We start from the raw sequence: 21,837 nt of genomic DNA, 5'->3' as shown, positions 1-21,837 counted from the left end.
TTTTGTAGTTATATGTAGAGTGATTGCTTTCTCTTTACCTTTTGTGCTTTCTTCGGGCAAAATAAAGGGAGCGCTTCTCCCTTTTTCGGCCGTGACAGGATTTCATATTTACGCCTGAAATGTCTTAATATAAATGATGAAAGTCAAATGTGGAAACTGGGTAAACAAAAAGTCCAGAGGGGCACTGTCAGAAGATCCAAGTCTTATGTTTATCATCTGTGTTTGTTCTGGTGTAACATGAAACACTCAGCTTATCTAATCTTGTCTCAAAATGCGTCTTACAGGAGAGATGGACTATTTCCTGCTGTTTTTGTGTCCCCCGTGTGCTCATTTGAATCAGCTTTTTTTTTTTTTTTTCCATTTACTACGTATTTACTTGAAGTGTAATAATGTTTCTGGGGTTTGGGACTTAACGGTAGCCGGGAAATCACTTTAAAACAGGTTTAAATCGTTCATGAGACCTACACAGTAGCTCAGTTTTTGAATAATGGTTTAAAGCTAAATGAGACAAAACTTTTTCCTTACTTGCGATGTAAAATCCATAAAGGTCGATGTGTTTTGTTAGGGTTTCACACTTAAGCCCTGAATTATTCATACAACGACAGATTTAGATTTTAAAACTACTTTCGTTTGGTGAAGACTTCAGCACTGAATCGTCATTTCAACAGGTCATAAGGAAAAACACGTTGGTCAACAAAAAAAGTTGTTTCCCAGTACTTCAAGCAACTTCTAGAAACTAACAGCAAATCAGACAGGCATCTCTCAAAGATCACCAAACGACGGAAAAAGGACTATTACTTTTAAAACAAAGTTATTAGTCTGTTTTTGTTTGCATTATATTAAAGAACTTAAAACAATTTGTACCCTTATTGATTATCAGTTGAAAAGAATTGAATGGCCTTGCAGCAGCCAAACCTTTCTCATAAATGCCGAGTGGACATTTGGATATCTCCCCTGGTATTTCGATGATTTATTTTTGGTGATGAGCTTCAGGTCTTTGAGGCTGAAAGGCTGGCTCACCATCGCCCTTAATCTTTAGCTCCCTCCGCAGCGTCTCCACCGAGCCAGGACTTTGGGTGGGCTGCTCCAAGATGTTGATATTACTTCCAGACAAAAACATGTTGATAGGATTAAAAGATAAGTTTAAACCTCGATCTCTCAGGCCTGTAAACAAATTTGGGCTGAACTGTTTGGGACAGAGCTACACATGGCAATGCAGAATTAAAAAGTTGAAGGAAAATGTTTTTTTTAAATATCTGATAAACAATTAAATTCTTTGTTTTACTGAGAAGAATCTAAAAAGTGTGCCATACATTTATTTGTATGCTGCCCCATTTATTCTGAGGCCACTAAATGAAATCCATTGAAACCAGTTGCATTGAGAAGCAACCTTATTAGTAAATAGAGTCCAGCTGAAATTATTGCTCTGTGAAAGCCTCACAGGTGTGTTGGAGAACATTATTCAACAATCTGCATCTTTATTGATCCTTTTAGGAAAAACTGCCTCAGGGAAATTAAATTTCCAGCAGCTTCTAGAGAAAGGAAGCGAACAGCAATAATTTGCAAGCAAGTATAAGATAAAAAACAAAACAAAACAATAAACTCTTAGATAACTATAGAAAGACTAAGGAATACACCAAACTGAATCCTTGTGTTGTGTTGTAGGACGGCCTAGTCAAAGGCCACACATTAATACAATCCAGAATCTGTGTTCACACCGCTCTCCATGCAGTCTAATTAAATTTGAGCTCTTTAGCAAAAGAAACGTGCTTCTATGTAGAAGAGTACAAATGCTTTCCACCCTTTTTAGATTTTTAGTTGGAGAAAAAGGAAAAACTTAGCGTTTTCATTCCAAATGTGAAAAACTGGTATGAGTACTTTAGCAAGGCGCTGCATGAATCCTACGGATGATTTGGAAGAATATTCAGATTTTGTTGGAACATGTTCTTTAATGATGCCCCTGCCCACGCTTTCCTTGCTTGAATCTCTGCAGATTTCTTCATCCTCCTCCGCTTGGTTTGCTGTATTCGCAAGACGCGATGAGTCGTTCTTGCACTCCCTTGGATCCAAAACAGAAACAGCCCATTTTAATAAGCAAAGAACAGAGATTCAGTCATGTAAATATCTGTCTGTGCAGTATAAACATGTTCAGCCTCAGTCATTTATCTGTACTCTCCCTGTTAATCTTGGGTCTCATTCTGGCACAGAACAGCTTATTTCTGAAGACGTGCGCCTCGGTGTGTCTGGTTCTGTTTGAGTCTTTCCTTTTACAGAACCCTCTGTCTCTGTTGATTTAGTTTTTTCCCTCTGCTTTAACATGTGAGTGGCCTTTTGAGCAACAATCTTTAAAGACTGGTGTTACGGGGTGACGTCCTCTGCAACATAACTGTTGAAAGACCTATCTTAGCCCCTGGTTAAAATGGGACCAGGGGCTGAAGCAGTGAAGGACGGAGTCCCCAAATAGATAATTAAACCCCACTTCCACCGACTCAGTCTGGCCGAGCACCACTCGGCTCCGCTCCCGCTTGCGAGTGTTTCAGGAGCTGTGCTTTTTTTTTTTTTCAGGGCCAGACCGGGTTTCTCCAGCCCTGCTCAACAGCTGGGTCAAAACGAGCGGACCCGAGTGGAGTCGTGAGTGAACACACCGCTTTTCACTGGTTGGCCCGAGGGGCGAGGGGAAATGGGATGGTTTTTCTCTGAGGAAGTCCAGAAAAACTGAAGAGCAGCGACATTAATATTAGTGTTGCACCGATTCCGATACCAGTATCGGACGGGGCCCAGATCCAGCACTAAAATGGTGGTATCGGTATCGGCGAGTACCAACAAATAGGCCACCGATGCCATTTTAATGTTTATATGTCACTTGAACGCAGCCTTCTCTCTCCCGACTAGTATTATAAATGTTATATAAGTTCATGAAAGTTGCACTATTTTGGCATTTGAGAGCTCTCTAAACTCGGGGTTTAAATGAGATTATTCAATTATTAATGTAATTTTACTGTCTTACTGTTGCACTACTATTATACATGGTATAATTTCACGAATGTTGCACTATTTTGGCCTTTGAGAGCCAAAAGTTTATTCAACTATTGTCACCATTCCAGGTAGGCAATAAAAAGTTCTACTACCCTAAGTAGTATGCAGTTCTTCATATATACACACACACACACACACACATCAATTTCAAACAGATGGTATCGGTATCGGCCAATACTGCACAGCCAGGTATCGGGGCCAAAAAATGGCATCGGCGCAACACTAATTAATATTAAGGACCACTATGTGTGGGTCAAAGTGAAATATAATTTTACTATTTACAAACCATGAAAAAAAAAATTAAAAAAAGGACACTTTAGCTTTCTGTACACGGACGTGCTGTATCAGATCTGGTCCCTCCACCATAGCTGCTGTCTGCCTTTCAGACTGAGAGCTGCCGGGGGAAAGCAGCTCACAGCCGGGGTACGATTACCAGCTCTCCTCGCTGAGAAGCAGACCATGAGCTCCTTTAACCAAAGATCTCTCAGTGCGAATATGGAAAATCACTGCAGGTAAAAAATCTTTAGCGTTGCTAACATCTTCTCATCACTCCTGCCATGGCTGAGGGAACAAATCTCATAAGTTTTAATTATCTCATAATATTTTATTATTACTTTAAGCTGACGTGTGATCCAGTTATTTTGTTTAATCTTTAAAAAAAATATCCAAGTCAATCGTGCATTTACAATTATGCAAACAATCTGGCAAGGCCACCCCCAGGAGGAGCCTCCCTCTTCTAGGCCGGTCGAAGCACAAACCACACGAAGGTAAACTGAGCGGGGAGGAGCCGAGCTGGGCAGGCCAAACCGAGGAATGGGGCTTTATTGACTGGGATCAATGTGTTTGGACTGCGAAGAACATTGTCCGCCTTTACTCATCTGACACTTTTCTGCACCAACGCTTCTGTCAATAGGCACTGCTGATTTTCTTTCTTGGTATTAGGTAACATCAGTCACTAATAATAATAATACATTTTATTTGAATAGCCCATTTTAAAATCTTGCGACACCTGAAGGTGCTTCACAGTTCTGCAATATACAAACGAGAATAACGATCCTAAAAAAGAATCAAGATTAAAACAAATCTAACAAATCTAAAATAATATTATTAAAAATATGGCCGACAAATTGCAGTTGAGAACGAATATGATGCCCTGCAATGTTTAACGTGATTAAAACCTAACATAACATGCTATACCAGGCAGTGGTGCTTTACTGATGACTGACAATCTTCAATTTACTAACCACAGTTGTTTTTGCAATGTCATTTCTCAGTAAATACGACCACACCCATTCAGTGACTTTGGTGCACCCATATTTGCTTTGAATTAATCTATTAAACTAGGCCAATAACAGCAAGCTTTATAAAAGAAAGAGTGACTCGAATCTTAAAAATTGATAATGTTTTTCAGTCGGGCCCAAAGGAATTTACAGACTGGATGCCTTTTGGGTCTACAATGATTTATACATCCCCTTTCCTACTAAAGAATTGGACTGCTTTTTCATTATGATTACAATTTTTCATATTCAGTTTATTGTTGTGCTGTTGAGCAGGTAACAAATATACTATGCAATTTTTTTTGTCATTTTAGGTTTATTATTATTTGACTTTACTACTTTGGCTCAAGCAGAGTTTGGACACCCCTGATCTACAGCACTAGAACTAAATGGTCTTCACTCTTGTAAGAGATGGGAACTGTTTTACTCACAACTGTTAGCGTTCAATCTTCTGAGCAGATAAATGTGTCGGCCTGCTCCCGCACTGACATGGGCTGTCATCCTGTAGGATATAAATAAAACAGCTGAGTGACCATTTTAAAACGTATGTGTACTGACTGCAGTGAGACGCTGTGACATGTTTTGTCCTGCGTTGCTCCAGCCTCGCCCTCTTCTACGTCTGGTGAGTTCAAACTTATCTCATATTCAATCCGATATTTCTTAAGACAGCCAGTTTATGTGACTGACCAGGCAGAGAGAGAGAGAAAGTAGCTAAGAGGCGTCAAAGTAACACTTCCGTGTAAATACACAAGTCAAGTACAGCAGCTAAATACGATTTAACTATTATTATTTAACTGATGGAGAATTAAGACAATTCTTCAAAAAGAAACAGCCCAAAAGTCCTCCACAGTCATTTAACAGACTCAGATATTACAAATCCTTCATGGCAGATGTTGCTGTCAACGGTGGCACAATTAGTTATTAGGTTTAGGGGGAAGTTTTCACCAAGAGCCAGGTGGATTTCAATACCTTTCTGTTCCTAATAAATTAAATCAGTTGATAAACTGCATTTGGCACTTATCAAATCAAGTTTGATATAAATATGTGTTTGATGATCTTTCATCAAACAATATTACTGAAATAAGAGAGAGAGAGAAAAAAAAATAATATATAATGATAGTAAATATATATATACTCCAGTAATATTTCAATAAACATCCCGTACCATGTGTCACCTCATCCACAATGAGCCAGAGTCGCATACGGATCTCGTTAAAGCCTACAAAAGCCTGTGGTTTTTCTGCACCGTAGGCTGCTGAGGGGCCCTGCAATATGTTTTATATGGCACTCTCCGCTTTTATTGACACCTTCAGGAAAAATGTGAAAAAACTCTTCAAATAAATTCAGCTTTTATTGCTATAGTATGATCTTTAAACCAAAGAGGAAAAGTCACATCTCTTTAACAGTGATTTTACTTTCCTCATTGCATGTGGTTGCCAAATAAACATCAGTTTTCCTTTAACCGTGCTTGAGATATTTTAACTTGTTTTGAAGGCTTTAATTATTGTTCTGACCGTAAATGTGTATGAAAGTAAGTATTTACTTGTAGCAGTTTTCTTTCTTGTAAAGGTAAGCACACATTTAATTTTGCTAAACTGCATGTTCTCTTGTCTTTCCTGTGTTGAATACAGGCTTGGAAAAATGGGTTTATGGTTCATCGTATGTATTTATGCCCAGAAAAAAAACCCTCTTTACAGTTAATCATCCAAAGTTATAAGAAACACTGGTCAGTTTTCAAAAGTATCAAATAAAAATGCTTCAGTTACATTTATTTATTACAAATTATTAGGTGGGCCTTACCTCCTCAACACCCACAATGTCTTAACAGATTCAACTATTTATCACAATCAATCTAATACACACTATTATTCACCGCAAAATCAGTGAGGATGCAGAACAGTGTGCATATTTAGTTAGAAAAAAGAAATAAAAAAAATCACACAATAGTAAATGCTGTCTTTGCTAATCATTTCTATTTTGCATCAGAAATTATTCCAGTTGTAGTGTTATAAAAATGAATGGGACCTGTGATCTGTCTCTGTTTTATCTGCAAACCATATTCTCAAATTTGCATCAACGAAACCAAAATCTGTCTAATGAGTTGAAACAGAGTTTTATAGCCCAGTAACACCAACGAAGGAAAAAAAAGATGGTTGGATCTATAAGTAAATGAGAAACCATAAATGTATTTTAGATTAGGATTAAAATAATCCTATTTGAACTGTCAGGTGGCTCAGCAATGAAAATATCCATCCATCTATTGTCTACACCTGCACAGGGAGAACAGGCAAACTCCATGCAGAAAGACCACTTAAATGTAAAATACCTATAATTCGGTTCCTTCAAATGTGTATGAAGTATTTTGTAGTTATCTATTTTTTGTTGTCATCCAGCTCTCTTCTATTTGGGCCTTCAAACACTAGAGGTCTCTCCCTGGTTAGATAGTTACATTTGCCAGCATTTGTAGTTACTCTGGTGTAAATATTTTGACATAATTTCTAGGATTGAACTGTACATATATTCAAGCTTGATCAAACAACATTCTACAAAGTATGCATGTAAGTATCCTTTAATTAAGTACAGAGTGAATGAGTCACGGTTGTGCGGGGGCTGGTGTGTATCTCCAGCAAGAGGCGAGGTACACCCTTAATGGTCACCAGTTGATCACTGAGATACAAAAGCAAACAAAGGGTAATTTAAAATGCCAGTTATCTCAATATTATTTTTGGATGGTTGGAGGAAGTTGGATTACCCAGAGAAAACACATCCATGCTCAGGTTGCACCACACAGGCCCCGTCTGAGATTTTAACCCAGCATCTTCTTGCTACAAGGCAACATGATTAACAACTATCCCATCACCTGGCCACAGAAATGTTTAAGAATATTGTAATTATGTGTATTATAATATTTCATAAAGTTACAATTGCATAGGACAGTCAGGTGAAAAAACTCAAGACTCCCAATAAAAGCCTTTGTGTTTTTCTAACATATTAACATGTGGAGCTTTGATATCCATTTATTTAAAAAAAAAAAACAGACAAATTCAAGAAATACTTTGTAACAAGCAGTTAAAATAAAAGGAAGGACCCTTTGAAAAAATGACACAGGTCTACTACATCAAGTGAACATGATGAGAAAATTGTTACCCAGCATTTTGAAAGGTTTGCCCTGTTTGAACCCCAGATATTGAGTTTGGAGTGCTTCTGTCTGCTGAATTAAGAGGAAACACCACAGTGAAATAAAAGCTGTGTAGGTAGGCCATTAGACAGAAGTTTGCACTTGCTTTTGAGTGTGGTGAGGAATTTTACGAGGTCTCGAAAGAATTTTAAAAACAGCCTTGCCACATTACGGAAATAGTCCATAAGTAAAGCAACCCCCAACGTCTACATGCCTGACTGGCAAAGTTCAGCCCTGCAGAGGAGTGCATGTTTCTAAAAGAAACCTAGAAAAAACTTTTATCATCAGGAAACCTACAGCCAGTTCATTCTTCTATTGACATGAAAGTTCAAAGCAAATAAATATAGACAGAGGCTTTACAAGCTTAACTTTCATGGAAGGTGTGTCACCCCGGAAGAGGCACAGGACATAAAGAATAAACCCTCCACTTGCTCTCTGGATCCTATCCCACAGCTGCTTTGGTGAAAACATGTATCTGCCCTGGGTCTCCTCGTCACTTCAGCTGTAATCTACTCCCTCCAAACTAGTCATGTTCCTCCTGCCTTATAAAACACCATGATTTGACCACTGCTCAAACAAATCCACTCATGATCCTGATGTCTTATGGAATTACAGGCCCATCACCATTCTCCAGTTCATGTGTAAAATATTAGAGAAGGAAGTTGCTGCTGACCCTAACAACCATCTCAAGCAGAACAATCTGTATGAAGAATTTCAGTCCGGTTTTAAGTTCTGAAACAACTCTGTTAAGAGTCACAAATGACCTCCTCAGGCCAGCGGATGTTGGCTTTCCCTTTCCTCTGCTGCATTTGATACAGTTTACCACAACATGCTCCATCATCGGCTTGACCACACATTTGGACTCACAGCCACTGCGTTCATATCATACATAATATCATATATATCATATCATACATAATACATCTCCCTTGGACATAAAGTCACTAGCAGAGTCCCTCAGAGGTCAGTTCTCGGCCCTATTATCTTCGTGCTCTACCTCTTCCCCCTTGACCAAGGAACGTCTTTCCAGTGTTATGCTGATGACAGAGTTGTATATCAAAACAACTACTCATTCACCTTTATCTCTCTTTGTCATTGCCATCTCAATTTTCTGTATGTCTGTAGGAGATAAAGGTGTGGATGTGAAATGGTAAATGGCTTGTACTTGTATAGCGCTTTTAACTAGTCTTGACGACCTCCAAAGCACTTTACACTACAGTCTTAGTCATTCACCCATTCACACCCTTACGGTGGTGAGCTATGTCAGTAGCTACAGCTGCCCTGGGGCACACTGACAGAGGCGAGGCTGCCATACAACGGCAGCCACTTGGTCCTCTGACCACCGCCAGCAGGCAATGCGGGTGAAGTGTCTTGCCCAAGGACACAACGACAGAGACAGTCAGAGCAGGGGATCGAACCGGCAACCCGCCAATTGCAAGACTAACCCCCTAACCTCTGTTCCACCGTCGCCCCTATTGGAGGGGTTTAGTTGCCCCAATTCTCGCCAACTAACCCCTCCAAAACTGAAGTCATCATGGCAGGCACCCTCTACCAGATCTAGCAATACCCTGTAACCAGCATCCCCATATTTGGTCACAACATTCCCCTCTCCCAACCACTAACCTTGGAGTTACAATGGACCCCCACCTTACCTTTGCATCTCATGTAAACCAACTCTACAAGATCTCCTTCCATCGTCTTCGTAAATTTGCCAAACTACGCTCCACTCTCACCCTACCAGATGCAGAAAAACTGATACACACCTCTGTCTTTTCCGGACTGGTCTATTGTGATGTTCTGGGATCTCTAGCAAGAGTCTTCAAAGGCTCCAATATGTTTGAAATGCTGCAGCTAAGATCCTAATGAGAGTGTGAAAATATGAACACATTACACTCATTCTTCCTATCTCCTCACTTTGCCAGTTTCCTATCTCCATCATGATCAAATAAAAAAATCTCTCTCCTCAATCAATGCATGAATGGAAATGCCACTCCTTACATCAAAGAACAAACCACAACACGCTCCCTCCGGAGAGCCAGAAGCAGACTAAGCACACCATGGGGGACAAAGGTTTCTGTGCCTCTGCTCTGCATCTCTGAATGCCCTACTTGACACTTTGTGGGGAACACAATCCACACAAACAGTTTTTAAAAGGGACTAAAAACATTTCTTTTTAGTAAAGCACTTAAATCTTTTCATTGTTAAAATGTTATTATAGGGACACCAACACAAATGACATGTTTGGCATTACCTAAACACAGCATTCCAGAAAATATTACCCCCGTGAAACGTAGAAGTGGAAGAGTCATGCCTTGGAGATGCTTTGCTACAGCAGAACCTGGCCAACTCAACATCGTCGAATCAACTATTAAATTTAATGTGAGACCTGACGATGATTCACAAATTATTGTGAAATCTACCAAGGATAGGATGGGAATTACGAAATGAAAAGTCCTGGGCTGAATAAAAGCCCAGATCTGTATCTCAGTGAGATGTTTTGGGTGATTTGAAACAGGATGTACGTGCAAGAAACCTCTCAAATATCTCGTAACTGAAAGTGAAGAGTGTACGATTTACATTTTAGGCTGAAGATGTTTTCCTGAGACCCGTTGATGTCCTACAATGCGGACCATAGTAGTGGCCATCAGCCAGTGTCAGACCAATGTCACAAACTGATAGGTGACTACCAGCTGTAGGGTTTATGCCTAATTAAATCACATTCTTTTCCACACATAAAAACGAGATTAGACATCGAGATGTGAACATTTCTTTTAAAACAGCTGAATACGACTATGTGAATGAAAAGTAAAAACTAGATAACATAAAACAACAACATAAAGTGTGTGTTCTTTTCAATTAGAAAATGGAAATAAAACCAACCAAAACAATGGACCGTATCTGTTGCTTCATTCACAATTTCCGAACTTTGAAGCAAAAAAAGAAATATTGAGTTTCCAGGAACTTTTTTAGCGTAAATATCATCCTGCTTTAATCAGAGTTTACCAGAATAGATGTTTACTTTGCTCTGCATGACGTGGGCCTTTAACGAGAGAGGGCACTGAGATTCTGGCCCAACTCAGACCAGCTCCTTAGAAAAGTGTTTGTTGTTGACTGGATGTAATCACATGGCGTTCCCTTCTGGGGCCATGAATTAGTTAATTAGCCTCAGTTCAGGTCCGTGGACTCTCCCGTGGTTCAAACACCAGGGAAAGCACGGCTGGGACAAAGACGCTACTGTTTCCCCTTGTTCACCCCTATTTATAGCTACAAGCTAACTTAGTAAAGCGTTTCAGTGAAGTCAGTGGACTGCTTAATTTGCTGTTTTACTTCTGTCTGCCAACAACATGGCCAACTTGAATGCAGCCTGAATATATTGACTCTAAGAGGATTTTTCAAAGGGTAGATTTTTTTTTTCTCTGCCATGTGGGAGATTCTATTGTTTATGAATCAGTTATATGCTGTGTTTTCTGCTAAATCAAAAGTAGCATTAACATAGAGGATTTGTTAAAGCTAATTTTATTCTAGCAAAAAATTGGACAATACAATGGCTAACGAATGGAATTATTCTCCTTGTCACGTTTCCACTTTCTCACGTTACAAACTTCAATGGGATTTTATCTGATAGACCAACATAAAATAGTGCAAAACTGTTAAATATAATGGAAATATATATATATATATATATATATATATATATATATATATATATATATATATATATATATATATATATATATATATATATTTTACATATAATAATTGACTCTTGAGTCAGTGGTTTGTAGAACCTCCCTTTGCTGCAACAGCATAAGCGGATCTTTTGTGGCGTGTCACTGCCTATATTTGCAGTCAAAAAGGGGGTGGGTAATCCCTGAAAACAAAAAAATCCCCCCCAAAGAACTTTGGGGTATTCTATCAAGCGAATATGCTTTGTTTTGCTGATTTTGAACCTCCACTCCCCATCTTCCCATCAATGCTGACCAGCTTCTCTGTCCCTGTTGAAAAAGAATACCCTCACAGCATGATGCTGCCACCACCGTGTCTCGCCATGGGGTTTGTTACTTTTCTGCCATACTTGTGTATCATTTTGCATGGAAAAAGTTCAGTTCTGGTCACATCTGAACAGAGAACCTTCTTCCGTGTGTCCACTAAGACCTTTTTTCAAGGTCTTGATTCCACATTTGTGTACAGCAGAGCTAATAGCTAATTTTCCCACCTTAACTTTGACTCTTTGCAGCTCCTCTGGAGTTAACACGGAGCTTTTGGCTGCTTCTCTGGTTAATTATCCCCTTTTATTTTCAGTTGGTTGGTGGATGTCCTTGTCTTGTTGCACAACATTCTCCCTGACCTGTCTGCTGTATTCCTTGATCTTCACGGTGCTGTTTGTTCATTTATGTTCTCTAACAGACCTCTGAGGCCCTCAGAGAACAGCAATGATGAAATTGCGCTCAATTGGACTCTATTCACTACTGAAGCAGTTGGTTCCACTGGATTTTGTTTAAGGGTATAAGAGTAAAGCGGACTAAATATATTTGCTCGCCACATTTAAGCTTTTTATTTGTACGAAAGATTTGAGAGCCATGTCTCAGTTTTGTTCCTTTCAACAAATAGTCATGGATTTGTGTTGCTTACCTGTAATTAAATCATTTTCTCATCCACAGACAGAAAAAGGGGTTTGACACTCATAGGTAAACATTTATTTTAAAACAACCGAATATCCAATGGGGTGTGCAAATATTTTTATATGACTAAAAGAATGGACAGGGAAAAAAAATGTGAACACTAACATAAAACAGTTAAATGCAATGCCTCAAGTTGAGGTGTTGAAGTATCTCAGGGTCATGAGCGAGGGGAGAATGGAGCAGGAAACTGACAGACAGTCGCAGTAACGCTTACGCTGCAGAGAAAAGCTGTGCTGAAAGGTGAAGCTCTCAATTTACCGATCGTTCTACGTTCCTACCCTCAGCTACGGTCAAGAAATTTGACCGAAAGAACAAGAACCCAGATACAAGCGACTGAAATAAGCATCCTTGTCCGGGTTTGTCTTGTTTTATTAGAAAGGGGAAATAAAACCAGCCTAAAAGCATGACTTGCAGATTCTAAATTTAACACAGTGGACACTATCTGTTGCTTCATTCACAGCTTTAAAACTTGTTTTACTGGAAGTTTTCCAGAACAGACATTTACGTCTCCGTGATCGGCTCTCCTGCTGAGATTCTGGCCGAGCTCAACTTAACTGCAGCTCCTTGGAGAAGCGCGCTGTTTGTTGTTGACTGGATGTAATCACATGGCGTACACTTCAGGGGCCATGAATTAGTTAATTAGTTCAGGTCCCCGGGCTCTTCTGCTATTCAAACACCAGGGAAAGCACGGGTGGGACATAGAGACTACTGTTTTTTTTTTCAGAAACAGTTGTCATATTTAGATTTGCACAAACATTTCAGAACTGTGTCAGGTTAGTTCCTCTTCACGAAGAGTCATTACTTTGTGCTGTTGGTTTGCAAAAACAATTCTAAAGAGATACATCCAAGTTTGTTGTAATATAACAAAAAACAAGAACACCTTTGTAAGGCAACGTATTCAGACTCCAGCTGGTTCCCCTAAGATCCCAGTTTGAGCTGATGACAGCTGTGAATGGATTTGTTTGTTAGCATTGCCCTTAACGTCTTCATTTGCCCTGTGGACCCTCTGCGCCGTCGCAGGGCCGCTCGGAGGTGACGCCATGATCCCTCGGCAGCAGCTGCAGCTGATCTACGGAACTGCAGTAAGCTGCACGTTCCAGCTCTTGATATAAAATCCTCTTTTGACTTTCCTCCCGTTAAGTAAAGGTTTAACAGTTCACAGCTCAGTCGGGCTGGTTGAAAAAAAACAAAAAACCTGTCGAGTCATTCTGTTGTCCACTTTCTGGTTAGCCGATGACATGAATCTTCGGCTTCTGTCACAGATGTATTTCATCTGATGCCATTTCAACCGTTCGGTTAGCGCTTGAGCCTGTCGTTGCCATCTAAATACATTAAGCGCTTGTCATATCGGTCGGGCGGCCATGGAGGAGCGACCCGATCAGCAGCAACAAACACAAGCGCAAAACAACGTCAGTGAAAGCCTCCAGTGTTACGCCAGACCAAAAACCAACCAAACACTCGTGAAGAATGGATGACACAATGCCTGAATCTAAATTGCCTCGTTTACTCCTTATTAAATAAGGAGTAAACAGGGCAATTTGTTGTTTACCTACCAACACGACTTGAAATTTTTTAATTGAATCCCAACAGTTATTCCTAAATGATGATTTAAAGCACAATCTTGCTAAAACGGTAACCAAAGGTATGATTTATTATCTGATTTCTTGCGAGGAAACTCAGTGTTCTCCTACTGTTTCCATACCACACCTTTTGTTCCTCATGAGAAGGATTTCCTCCTCAAGCATCCTGGTTTACAAATATCGAGACACGACACACGTGTCATTGATCATTGTCTGCAAGCTGCTCGCTGAGTGGCCGCACCAATGTGGCCTGACTTCAACTGGTTCGGCCCCCCCTTGGAAAAAAAAACATATCTGGGAATAAACACTGGGCTCTAATCTACTGTTGACATGCAAACTTTAAGTCGTCGCGTTGACTGAAAGGTGCCTAATGTGATCGGCGCACAGATAAAGTTTTCAGCGGCACAGAACTGCAGTCCCATTTTTGTCACGTTAAGAAAGGGATGTTGAAAAAAAAAAACGAAATCCTTTTTAGTTGTTTGCTTGATTAAATGCTTATTTATCTCAGACACATGGAATAGGATAAAAAAATAAGCAAAAAAGAACAGAACCACATTAATTTTCCTCCAGAGACTTCCCATCAACAGCACGAGGACAAAAGGAGGAAACTACCGAGATACACGGGAAATGTTTTTGTTTAGAGTAAAATCAGAGACTTTGGAAGCAGGATGACTTTCCAACTAAAAGAACTTCACGGCCATTTACAACAACGTTTAGGATGTTGAGCAACCATAGAAAACAATACGGCAAGGATGTGCCGTCCTCCCAATGCGCTTCTACGTACCGAGGACAATGCAAATGTGGCACAACAGGGTCCTTCAGGATCCCTGCTTTTGGAACATGCCTCGACAGCTTTGTTAAAACTAAAACAGCATAATATAAAATGTTGCAATCATTTTCCTGTCTGTGTTGAATGCAGGACTTTATATTTTATACTTTATATCACTGTAAGGGTTTGCTCTGTGATGGGCCTTCTTCGAGGGTTCAGTGTGTATCCCGTCACGGTAAAAAATAAATGACTCCCACTTGTGTCCCGCAGTATCAGGACATGGTGTAAATAAAATAGCATGATCTTTAAAGGGAATTTGCAGTCATTTCAATCTAACAAGTGTAAGAAAAACAAACACAATATGAAAAAATATCAAGTCAAATTGGTTTTACTTGCAAATTTTGTTTTATTCCATTGAGTTTTCGTTTATATTAGGTTAATTGGTGAATCCCGAACAGGATCAGATCGAAAAAGGTAAAACGGGTGATTGGATGGTTCAGTCATTTACCAAAAGCAGTCATTAAGAAGCAACAACACATTTGTGTTGAATATGTTCATGCAGTGTCACAAAGGGGTTGGTGCTTAGCTCCATTGGGTGAGAGGCGGGGTACACCCTGGACCGGCCACCAGTCCATCACAATTCAACCCAGAAACACACAGGCCAAACAACCATTCGTGCACACACTCTCACCCAAGGGCGATTTAGAGAGATCAATCAACCCAACAATCGTGTTTTTGACTGCAGGAGGACCTGTGGAGAACCCACGCATGCATGAAGGAAACCTGAAAACTCCATGCAGAAATACCCCTGGCTGGGATTCAAACCCATGTCTGTCTTGCTGCAAGATACCAGTGCTACCAAACTGTCCATCTGGTAGCCCACATTCCTCTGTAGTCCAACATAATCTTATACATAAATAATGCTATTAGCAACACCTGTGCCTAAATTGGTTAAAAAAGGTTACACTTCAGGTTCATGTTTTTGGAATCAAATCATTTTGTGTGTGCAGATCTTTTAAAAAGCAGTTAAGGAAGATTAAAGAAAAAAACATAGACAAAAGCTAAGTAGGGCCTCTGGACAGGTTCTTCTTTCTTGAAACGTTCGTCTTTTCTCCAACAGACTACCTCATTCGGAGGAGTTAAAGGCAAACTCAGCCTTTTTAAGCAGTACCTTCACATAGTGGATCAACAAGTTAAACGGTGGCAATCAAAACTGGTTGCTCACAAGCAAAAGAGAACCAGTTGCCTAGCAGCCAATCGCTAGTACTCTGTTGGCTACTTAATGTTACCGTGGGGCTAAGTCATGCTCACCATTGTAATAGAGGGACAATTGGGCCCAGAGGACTCCATCCCTGTTTTATTGCGATGCATCAAGACAGTTAAGGTAGAGCCCACATTTTTGTATTATAAATGGATTTTTTATCGGTTTGCTGCAATATTCCAATGTTAAATGTTGTGTTTTCAGTATGTGTAAGCAAAAACCAATAATAATTGTTATTGACAGAAATAAGGGCTTTAAATGGTAGTCTCTGAGTAATCAATATATTTCCCCATTTTGGAACTGATATACAGTCATATTCAATAAATTGGAATATTATCAAAAAGTCAGTTTGTGTTAGTAACCTAAATAACTAAGATATATATATATACATGTACGTAGACTGCAGTCATCTACGTAGAATGCAGTCCAACACGTTAAAAATCACCCCACTGTTAGTAGCCCACCATACGTTACAATCACCATAATGTTACTGCCTACTGCACACTATCACCTCAGAATATCTACATGCACATTGTTGTAAACAAAGCCTCAAATCATTGTTCAATAAGCACCCTACTGTCTCATTATCACCTGAACGCTACAAAATAAATAAACTGTAACCATTGTTCATTGCCTGTTTGTTTTTCAGTTTGCCTTCATTATGTGTAATGTGTGTAATATGAACTGGAGTAGCCAAAGAGAAATTTTGCCACAGTAACACGTGGAGACAATAAAAACACCATTGACTCTTAGTGAGGACGCGGGCAGCAGCGTTCTGGGTCAGCTGCAGCTGTCTGAACGACTTGAGGCATTTTCATTTATTCATTTACTTATTTTTACTTTTTTTTAAGTTAGTTTAAAGTTACACAAGTGAAGCGAAGCCTGTTTGTAGATGTATAAACAAAACTAGCTCATTGTATAAAACCACTAACAGCAAACAATGTGTTAATTGTCAATGGTAGGGCCTGCCATCTTGTTTTATAAGCATCTTTAAAAGCTTGTATTTAGTTGCCCTCTAAATTCAGGTCAGTTCCTAGACCCATTTGATTGCTCGAATTTGGTATAAAAATCAGATATTTTATTTTTAAGCCATATCAACCAGCGCTGCATCCTATGCGAATTCCACAGAGCGTGCATTGTTGCGTAACTCTGCTCTGCACTTGGGGTCAGCAAGGTCAAATTGCTTTTAAGATGTTTTGGAAAACGTTGGCGAGGTCATTGAGATTATTTTGGTGCCTTTTTTTTTTAACAGGGTGCCTCCTTGAGTTCTTAAATTAACACTTTGCTCTTTGAGGGAACAATGACTCGCTGTCTCCACATAACAGAGCACATTGGCTGAATGGTGGGAAACAGACCACACCTAGGCAGACAAAGGAATGCAATGGCTGGTCAATCACTTATCTTTAAAGTGGGACCACGGGTCTCTGGAATGAATATTTAAGATGCTCTTTGACAGAGAAACTAATATTAATTCTGGATAAAGTCTGAAAAATAAACGTGATATCAGAATTTATGTCAGACATCATCTTAAGACCCATCTGGAGGCTTTTTATAAATGCGCTCTTTGAAGGGAATTTGTCAAAAGTTGTCGTAACGGTATAGAGATGATAAATGTTTCAATCAGGCTAAAACAGGAGTTAAGAGTTGCATGTGCGCCGGTATTTTTCCACTCGCACAATTTTTTCAAGGTGTCAAGTGTTCGCCTTTATGTCATGCTCCACTTTGGAGTTATCGTATTGCTTTACACCTCTTTTGTCTGCTCCAGTACACTAAGTTTCGGTCGCTGTGTTTCTTTCTCTGGAGAATAAAGAATGAACAGAAATAAATTTAGTTTAGTGTCCTCTTACCCCCTCGCTGTTAATGGCTCAGTTTGTATTAATCACCTCCAGAGAAAAAGGTTATCCCCGCCTCACCAGTCTCCACTCCCACAACTATGCCTGTATTTCAGGGTGCTGCCTTGACAAAGACAGCGTCTGGGTCGCGCGAGTTCTGTGACTCAATGCTTGGTGCCAGGCTGCGCCGGGATGCGAGCCTGGCACAGCCGTGAGCGTGGAGCACGCTCGCACAGAGAGTTGAGGTCGTCTCTTTAGAGCAGATGTAAGGAGGCGACTGGAGACATTAAGGAGGAGAGATGAAGGAATGTGAAAGTTGGAGGCTGTGTTTGTTTGTTTTTACATTTCTGTTAGTCATAGATGAAGGACTGCTGCTGTCATGTAAGAATTAGCTCTCCTCCTCAGTTCATGTCTAAGAAATGATTTCACTCTGATCGATTATCGTGCGGAACTTATGAGAAACACAAGATGTCCGGAGATTTTTAATTAAAGCGCCGGTCGAATGTTTCTCATCTAATGCATAAATATGTCACTAAAAGAGTCTTTTGATGTAAATATGGTTAGGGTTGGGTTCAGGGTGAGGCCATAGAAAGGGCGGAAATTAATGGAAGTCAATGAAAGTCAAGGCAAGGTCCTCACTTTGTACTTTAAATCACAATGACCACTTCTTGGTGATAGTGGGTTCATTTTCTGGGTGGGAGTTCAGAGTAACGGTACTTCTTCTTTGTATATATAGGATTCAACGAAAGTGGTTAGGGTGTCTTTCGATAATGTCTCCATGTGGATCTTTTATGGGCACGTCCCGAAGGGCGACAAACCCAGGACCGACCCAGAACGTGGTAGCTCTACTGTTGCGTTCCACTTGCCTTGGAAAAAGAAAATAGGAGCTGGGAAAGCCGCAAACCCGAGTCAACAGCGCTGCAGTTAATGCAGTCCAAGAAGTCAGGATTCCAAAATAAAAACATAAAAACAAAAGGTTAGGATTCCAATATGGAGACAGTCAGGAAAGCTGTTGTGTTGTTTTTCTTATAAACGTCCTGTTCTTGATGCAACGAGCTGCCATATTGGATCAGGCAATTGGATTAAAAAAAAAAATTCCGACTTTCCAAGGGGAAAGTCAGACTATAGCGGTCGTTACAGTTGGGTTTTCCAATCGGAAACCGGGATTTCCGAGTTCCGACTGCAAATTCAATGCAACATATGACTGGGGGAAACCTTCCGGTCCCCATAGTAAACTGGGAAGTGCCACTGGGAAGAGGGATTTCTGGGTTTCTCTCCTGGACCATAGTGCTGTTACCTGACCCTTGAAAGGCAGGATACAGTGGGTGTATAGATGGATGAAATGTCCCAGTTACACAACTATTTTGACGCATTACGACATTTTAAATGTCCTCCCATCTCTTATTACTGCTGCAGAGTTACACTACACGTTGACTAGAGTCAACCCCCTCTTTAGATAAATTAAATCGACTACTCTGGATAGGAGGTGGAGAAGCGTACGCCTCCATTCAAGAGGATTAATTGCTAACAACGCAATTTAGACCAAACTATGACATCATCACATCACATCACATCTTAGAGGCAAGAGTGTTTCAAGGTATGGGTCTGAAGAAGGCCACAACAATTATTCCGGTAATTTCTGGCCCCCAATAGCAAGGTGGCTTCTGTCATCCTCAAATGAAATAAGTTTGACAAAATCAGGATTCTTCTAAGTTCTGGTCACCATGCCTCACAGCACAATTTCAACGAAAAGACCTATAGTGAGGGAGGTGACAAAGAGCTTGATCGTCACTTGGACTGAGCTTTAGAGGGTGTGGACATGGGGACTGTTTCAGAGAGACAATCATAACTGCAGGTTGGCTTTGTAGTGTAATTGCTCAACAAAACGCCCCTAGAGAGCTCTCAGATTTTCTGTTCTGATAAAACAAACACTGAACTGTTTGACTTTTGTTCTGAGTTTTATGTGCAGAGGAAATCAGGCACCTCTCGTCATCTGGACAATCACATCCAAACCGTGGGAGCATAATGCTGTGGCAGTGCTTTTAAATAGCAGAAACGAGCCTGGACGCGAACAAACACCTCCAACTTGTTACACATTGCTCAAGACCTAGTGGTTTAGAGACACATCTGAGTTTCTTATGGTAGTCAAGCTAGATCCCTTATTTAAAGCCTATTGAATATCTACAGAAAAACCCGAGACTGTTGACCAACAGTTCTTATTTAATCCAAATGATCTCAGGAGGATTGACAAAAAAGACAATAGAAGAAAATTTCACTGTCCAGGTATGCATAGCATGCTGCATCATACTCAGTAAAGCTTGAGGATTCAGCTAAATACAAAGTGAAGAATTATGTAAATGTGAAATTTCTGTTGTTGCATTTCAACAGATTTACAGAATTGTATAACAGGCAGTTCTCACCTTTGCAAGGCAGGATATTAAGTGTAAAAAAATATATATATATATATATATATGTTTGTAGGACCAGGCAAAAACAAAAGAAACAAAAGAAAAAGTGGAAGAGATCTGAATGCTTTCTGAAGCTGCTGTATATTATTTAGAGCACATTTAAACTAACCTCCACATCCGTTAACGGGTGTCTGTAAATTAAAATGGAAAACCAGCAAAGTAAGCTGACCGTAAATCAACGTTTTCCTGTCAATTTGAGTTCAACATCAGGATCAAACTTTGAACTGTGTTGTCCTTTTCATGAATTAATTCGATAGATTTTAGATATTTTAGTGACAATTTAATCATTGGGGGGAAAAATCCCACGAAATGTTGCATTCAGACCCACAGTAAAATCCCCTATTTCAGCATTTCCAACTGCATGACTCAGCTGATATAAATGTTGATAATGCAAAAGTGCAAACAGTTCACATCAGATTTTTATGTTTTTAAAACACAGATCATCACTCATCACATCATTTCTTTGTCCAACATTTAAGAATTTGCAGAGACTAAGATTACTAAGCCCTTAAACGATTTTTGAACACCACTGATGGGTTTATTCACAATATGTTAGTTAAATAGAGGCAACCCTGTAGATGTGTTATAAGACAACACCTCAAACACACTGCTTTCTTGGGTGACATCATGGAAAGACCTTAGGGATCCAGTAGGACACCGGATGAGAATTGTGTGCCTCCACAAGTCTGCTTCACCCAGATTTCTGAAGGTGCATTAAAACCAACGAGAACGTCTAGCCTAAAACATATAGTCTAGATCCGCGCTGAAGCTTGGAAAAGAGTCACGGGTAAAAGAAACTCCTGTACCAGCGTTAGCTGAAAGACTACTCAGAGAGGATGAAGCAAAAGCTCTTAAAGTAACATAAAAAAAGCCAGATTAAAATTTGCAATTGTCCTCAGTGTCATAAATTGAGGGAATGAACCCAAGCATTGATAGGAAGACAGCAGCAAGGCCTATTTCAGTTTACATTTTCCCTATCAGCTTGTATTTGAAGGTTGATAGAAAGTCATCACAAGCCAGCTCTGTAGTTGTTTATAGCTAAGACAGTGTGTGAAGTGTCATCTGCAGTTTTAATGTCTGCACGGATAGAGATATACACTGCAAAAACAGAACTAAAAATAAGTCAGATGTTCTTAAAATTAGTGTATTTTTCCTTGATTTGAGCAGGTAAATAAGATGATCTGCCAATAGAATAAGATTTTTGCACTTAAAATAGGAACAATTCATCTCCATCATCTTATTTCAAGTGCAGTATATCTAATTATTTTATTTTAGAGGTCAAAATACTCATTTACTCATTCCATTGACAGATAATCTTATTTACCTGTTAAAATCTAGGACAGAAAACATAAATTTTGAAGAACATTTTACTTATTTTTAGATCCGTTTTTGCAGTGTAATAAGTTGAAGCTTTAAAGAATCTCCATTTTCATATGATTTATATTATATGTTTTTAGGCTGGGCTGCACAGCATTACATTTGGTAGCACTATTGCCTTGAAGCAAGAAGGTCCTGGGTTCAAATTTCAGCATGTAGTTTGCATGTTCTCCCTGGGCACTCTTACTTCCACCCACAATCCAGAAAAGTAGGTTAATGGGTCTCTCTTGATTCCTCTTAGGTTTGACTTTGTGTGAACATGATTGTTTGTCCTGTGTGTCTCTGTGTTGCACTGTGATGGACTGGCAACCTGTGAAGGGCGTACCAGGCCTCTCGTCCAATGACTGCTGGAGAGAGTCACCAGACCCTCCGTGACC

The 21,837-nt window shown here is 39.8% G+C and overlaps 1 protein-coding gene and 1 long non-coding RNA gene across 2 annotated transcripts in view; one reads left to right on the top strand and one right to left on the bottom strand.

The window, feature by feature from the left end:
• Positions 1–1,406: 1,406 nt before the first annotated feature.
• Positions 1,407–18,704, bottom strand: LOC118564828. Its single transcript, XR_004932055.1, has 3 exons — positions 17,631–18,704; positions 4,745–4,815; positions 1,407–2,059 (listed from the first exon to the last, which is right to left on the bottom strand). It is a non-coding gene; the product is annotated as an uncharacterized LOC118564828 (long non-coding RNA).
• scarb2a (scavenger receptor class B, member 2a) overlaps positions 4,918–21,837 on the top strand; it is a 43,971-nt gene continuing 27,051 nt past the window's right edge. Inside the window, exon 1 of the mRNA XM_036144048.1 lies at positions 4,918–4,935. The gene's annotated coding sequence lies outside the window, so the exon portion shown is untranslated. The remainder of the gene's footprint in view (positions 4,936–21,837) is intronic.

The sequence above is a fragment of the Fundulus heteroclitus genome, chromosome 12 (assembly GCF_011125445.2).
Source record: "Fundulus heteroclitus isolate FHET01 chromosome 12, MU-UCD_Fhet_4.1, whole genome shotgun sequence".
NCBI classification, from domain to species: Eukaryota; Metazoa; Chordata; class Actinopteri; order Cyprinodontiformes; family Fundulidae; genus Fundulus; species Fundulus heteroclitus.
The sequence above is the reverse complement of the archived record's forward strand: the minus strand, read 5'-3'. Positions and strand labels throughout refer to the sequence as shown.